Here is a 6,266-nt window from a genome sequence, read left to right on the forward strand (position 1 = left end):
CGATAAATTTTTTTTTTTCTAATTGTGGAGATTTTGATAGGATTTCTTTATCAGAGTCTTAGTCAATATCTGTGCTTGTATATATTAGATTGGTGATGAAGTTTTGTATTGTTTTTATTATTCACTGGGATGTGGGATATAGTATAATAAATTCCCATGAGCCTCATTCCTACATGTCTCTTTTAGTCATAGAAATATAGTATTACTTATTCTTGATCATCGGGTGCTAATGCTTGTAGTGGGTAGTGAGTTATTTTGCTCTTTTGAGTGAGACTCTCATATGGAGAAGACCTCTTGTTGTTGGACAAATTCTGTTTGGTTTTCATGATCTGGTGGAATATTTTCAATTCCCTTGCCTAAGGTTGAGGCCAATTCTTCATGTTTGTGTATTCCAGTTTGTGTTTACTTGACTTGATAATATTAAATTTGATTTTTAAAATTTTTGGTTGACATTGACTGACGTTTTGATATGGGTATATTGGCTCGATTCACTGTGCTGAAAGTTGTGCTATATATGGTTTCTATTTACTCTAAATCCTTGACTTTTCACTTTGAAATCTTAAGTTTTTGGTGAGTCCTTACTCTTATTTTTATTCTACTTGTTCCACTAAATTGGTGGATTATTTTCTTTGCATTCAAGTGATGTTGTCAGTGAAATCCTATGAGTATGAATGGGATGTGTAGGTGTGTTTAATTACCGTGGATGATGCCTTATGGTTGATTTTGCCTGACTTAAAAAAAAATTGTTTTCTTTGATTGATGTACCTACATGGAAATGGATAGGTTTGTACAAGCTAGTCAAGGTTACTCGATATTAAACTTCTATATCTCCATGCCATGAGTCTCATTCTTGAATTGTCTTAATGTGATATGTTGAGTTCTATTCCATACAAAAGTTGAGCGAGCTACCTGATTGTGTACTATTAAAGCTATGGTCTTTGGTTGCAAATTCTTTCTTACCGGTTTCCGTTTGGTTTCTTTGCTTGAAATTCTAAGTAAATTGTTGCCTAGGTTATGGGTCTAATTATGCATGAGTTGAACTTCATGATAATTTCCTAAGAGTATTTTGTTACATATCCCGAAAAACAACGGAGTGATTGCTATGTTTTAACAAAAAGTATATATATTTTCCTCCTTAAGGGTAGAATTATCCGATATTCGTTTATCCTTTTGACTACATCGCTCTTTCTCATTATTTGGTCCCACTTTGATATTAAATGTAATTGTCAATTTAAATTGTTTACACATAGTTTTAGTGGCTGTTGGGCTAAAATATAAAATATTTTATTATGAGAGGCAAGAGGATGATGATATTGGTAGGGGTTTCTATTTTCTCATAATCGTGAATCTCTACATTTGAAATTCTAGGAAATATTGGGCTATATTTTGGCATTCCTTTCAATTAGAGTCACCACAGTTCACTTGGTAAATTGTTATTGGGATAGGCATATTGGATTTTCTTTTTCTTTTTTAACTGTGTCAATGGCAAGATTGTTTTGGTAGACTAAACCATATCTTGACTGTTTTGGTGGAGTGAAATTAAACTTGTTTGGAATATATGTGTGTGTGTGTGTGTGTGTGTGTGTGTGCGTATGAAACTCTGACATCGTGGTGAATTTCCCATCGTATTCTATCATTAGAAAATTTTTGAGATATACTCCTTTTATGATACAAAGAAGAAGTTAGAAATTCCTTGGGGAAAAAAAACAAAGAAAAATTTGGTTGCTCGATCTTGGATGGCTCCTTGGTTGTTATTAGAGATAACATTCAATTTATTGGATTGTATTAGATAATGATTTGGGGACTTTAGGGTGTTATGAACCTTAAAAATCTTTTCTGCTTCTATAAACAAATTTCGAGAACGAAATTTTTATAAGTGGGAGAGATTATAAGACCCGGCATTTTTTTTAAAAAAAATACATACTTATATACCTACGTATGCTTTTATATACATATATATGTGTATAATATAAGTTGCTAGGAAAAAAAAAAAGAATGGGAGCATGGGCTCCACGCGGCCCAAATTCCTCCCCTAAGCTTCCACCGCCATTTATTCTTTCATTTTCATTCTTGTTCAGTCCTGTTATAGCGGGGAGGAAACGAAGAAGAAGAAACAGAGGGTGTGCGTGTGTGTGTGTGTGTGTGTGTGTGTGTGTGTGTGTGTGAGAGAGAGAGAGAGAGAGAGAGAGAGAGAGAAAACCGATCGAACTCAAAGAAGAAGAAGAGTAAGAGGAAGGATAGGTTCAGGGAGTTTTCTAAGTTTAGCTTCAGCTCTGTTCCGTGTCAAAGAACAAAACAGAACATAAGGGAATAGATAAAGAGGGAGACAAATGGAGTTGAGGAAGAGTCGAAGCAGCGCTAGAGGCTAGGCTTGGAATTCCGATTAAGTAAGTCGATTCTTCATCCCTAGGCATTCTTTTTACTAAGTATAGAGGTTGATTAGTTCGTATTCTATTCATATCAACTTAGGTTACTGTCCGGGGTGCTGGGGGAAATGCATTTGGTTTGCTGCATATTTTTTTTAGTGAGTTGGGTGACCTCTGAATTTACATGTAAATTAGAGGATTATGTTGTACTGTAATGTGCAGATTTTTTTCCTATGATTGAGATGGCTAGAAACAATTGATAAGTTGAATGTTCTTCGTTCATTTCAAATTTTTGAACTATAATAATTTATTGGGCCTAGGGATGCTTTCAATTGCATTCCTCTGGCTATGTTCATGTCTGGTCCAAGTCAAAGATGAGGTTGGAACTTTCTCTTCTTGGCAAAGGCTTTAGAACGTTTTGGGGGATATGTATTACTTCTTTTCTTGCTTCTTTTCATTTTATTTTATTTTCATTTATGCTTATACTTATGCACATTGTGCAGATTCTCTGGTCATACCTTGGAAAAAATGAGTCCTAGAATACTTAGAAACTGTTGTGTTTGGATACTATTCCTCTTCAATTACTATGAACTATTTCTTAAATTTTAGTAGACTTATATTCAATGTGAGATTGCCTCGTCAATCAAACTTAATTTTTAGGGTGGTATCATGTAGATATTCACGTTGCTTTTATTGGAGAAGAGTAGCATCTTGGGATCTTTATGAACTTCTGCTTGGGAACTCTCATCTCTCCATAATTTTTTAAACAAAGTCTTTGACCTCACACAAAATTCATTCATTGATAAATTTCAGCCAAGGGACGGATATTTGCTTTTGGTTGGTTGTGGTGTAGGAAAGTGATATAAGGAATTTGGGGAATTAGATAAAATGGATCAAAAATTGAGTTTTAGAATGTCGGTTAGTTGAGGGTGAAAATTTGAGGAAGTAGGGGGCTAGCTAGCTATTTGAGTTGGTAAGGTAGCCGAAGAATAATGATTGTTAGTTCAATTTGGATTAACTAGATATAGTTGGTGAATTCAATTATATATATTGTTGTTAAGTTACTAAAGTTCCAGTTATTGCTATTTTAGCTTAGACAAGTTAATAAGTTATTATAAAACTTTTGAAAAACAATATTGGGTAGGCAATGTTAGGAGGCTATGCTTTATTGCCTTGTGTTTCACGGTGTTGAATTTCTTGTATGGAAATTGTTTTAAGTAGTTTTTGGTATAGATGAGAAATGGACTTAAGGAATATGATATACATAAATACATATGTATAAATCGGGACTTATTGGAAATAGGGTAAATTACAAAAAAAAAAATCCAAGTTTTGTAAAATGTCTCAATTTTGTCCTAAATTTTGTTTTGTAACAGAAAAAACCATAAGTTTTCTAAAATGTCTCAAAAATTACCTCCGTTATAACTTCCGTCAATTTTTGCCTACGTATGACCTACGTGGACTGTTAAAGGGACCCGCCATCAGCAGAAAAAATCGACGAAAGTTATAATGGAGGTCATTTTTGAGACATTTTAGAAAACAAAATTTAGAACAAAACTGAGGCTTTTTACAAAATTTGGGTTTTTTTTTGTAATTCGCCCTTCGAAATATTAGTCTCCAAAGAAGATTTTGGGAGGTATTGGAAGTCGTTGTGATGGTGCTATATTTTTATTATCTAATATAATGCTTGCAAATAATAGGGATCATGGAGACTGGATCCTTGCACTTTGAAAGGCTGACTCAATTTACTATCTTTCTGTGGGTTTTCGGTGAGTACCTTATTCCATTGTGAAATGATATATATTAATATGTATATATATATATACATATATACTACATTAAGTGGATGGTAATGATTTTGTGATTAATAGGATTGATTATAATAAGAGAATTTGAGAGATATTGCCATTTTATGTTTCATTTTGATTTGAGATATGTAGTGTGATTGTGTATGCTAATTGTATATGAGAGATGTGATGATAACATGCTGCTATTGTAATGTGATTGGAATTGTGCTCGTGTATGATGATATATGCTATGAGATGGCATGGTTGCAATTGATTATGCTTGTGTTTTTTTTTAATATAGCCATAGGATCGCTTGACCCGGCGGATTATAAAATGGGCCAGATCGGCCGCTGGACCTAGAGTAATATATGTAGGGGCTTGATCGGCCGCTGGACCCAATGGAATATAAATATGAGCTAGATCGGCTGTTGGACCTAGCGGAATAGAAAGAGGGGCCTGATCAGCCGCTAGACCGGCGTGATATAAATTGTGGTCAACTCTTACCGTCGGAGGTTAATAGGCGGCCCCCACTTATGAGATATGGATATTGGGAGTTAAGGATGGTATGAGTGAGATGTGCGGGGTCACGGTACCGTCATAACTCTGTTGCGAGGAGATGTAACCCTATGACTATATTGATTGGTCGTGTTGTATATTGTTTGTTTGGTATGATTATTGGAGATGTGATGATTGTTGTGATTGCTATAGATGTGATAATTGTTGAGGTTGTCTGAAGTTATTCTGTAAAAGCCGTGTTGTTGCTAGAGTTTGTTCTGACAAGTGATTGTGTTGTGAGTTGCTATGGAACGTTAATGAATGGATATTTGATGTTTATGTGATATTGGATATTATATGAATGGTTGGAAGAGTTGTATGTATTCGTTAGTATGACTTAAATTTAGTTACTATGTTGGATATAATTATTAATATAATTTATATATATATTTATACCGTATATGTGTGCGAGTGAGCTAATAGTGGAATTAGATGTGATCGTATTATTTATTTAAATATTTGGTTGTTTGCAATTAAATATTTATTTAATAATAATTCATTTTGCTTTGGAATATAGTACTCACTGAGATGCAGCTCACACTCTGCATATATATATTTTAGATGAGCTAGGAGCTAGACTAGCAGCACATGAGAACTTTTTTGGAGCATCGAGGATCAGCTTGGGGGACTAGGTAGGAATTTTAGTTATTTGATGACTATTATTTTTGTATAGAATGTATTTAAATATATTACGACCTGAAATTGTTATTTAGTTGGTTTAGTGATGTGGTTGAGAAAAAAAAATTTCTCTTTTGAGATGTAGATATATATCTTAGATATTGCTGAATTGGTTATATGTTTTTGGGAGTTCTGGAAAGCAGTTTTATAGGAATAGTTTATTGATAATAGATATCGAAAAAAAATTAGGGAAAACGATGATGAAATTTCGGGTCGGGACAACCTCGATGGAAGGGTTGGGGTTACTGATTGGCGGCTATAGCCCCTGAATCGACCAGGGGCTCCAAGTCGGAATTCTCGAAAGATTCTCGAGATGGGACCGCCAATGGGGGACCCCGACCCCTCCACCGAGGTCACTAGTGTCCTCCGTAGGTACCGGCAACCCCTCTAACGAGGTCACTGGTGTCTTCAGTGGTACTAGCAATCTCGGTGGAAAGGTCGGGGTCGCTGATTGGCGGCCCCAACCCCCAATTAACTGGGGACTCCGAGTTGGAGTTCCCGATCGATTCACGAGTTGGGGCCGCCAATTGGCGATCTGACCAAGGTCGCAGGTACCCACAGAGGATTTTGGCGACCTCGGTGAAGGGGTGGGGGGTCACCGATTGGCGGCCCTAACCCCTCATTCCCTTTCGATTTTCTTTTGAGGACTAAAATGAAAAAAATAAAAAGTTGAGGATATGAATGATAAATGAAAAAAGATTTAGAACCAAAATAATTAAAATGCTAAAGATTGAGGATTAAAAATGAAAAAAATAACGTCATAACCCCTTATGGTTAAAGGAGTACACCACATGGGGCTAGTTATCCCTAATAAAAACATATTGTGCAATTTGTCCCGACCCTAAACTATATGGGGTTTTTGTACTTTTCTCTATAATCA

The sequence above is a fragment of the Punica granatum genome, chromosome 3 (genome assembly GCF_007655135.1).
Source record: "Punica granatum isolate Tunisia-2019 chromosome 3, ASM765513v2, whole genome shotgun sequence".
Taxonomy (NCBI): Eukaryota; Viridiplantae; Streptophyta; class Magnoliopsida; order Myrtales; family Lythraceae; genus Punica; species Punica granatum.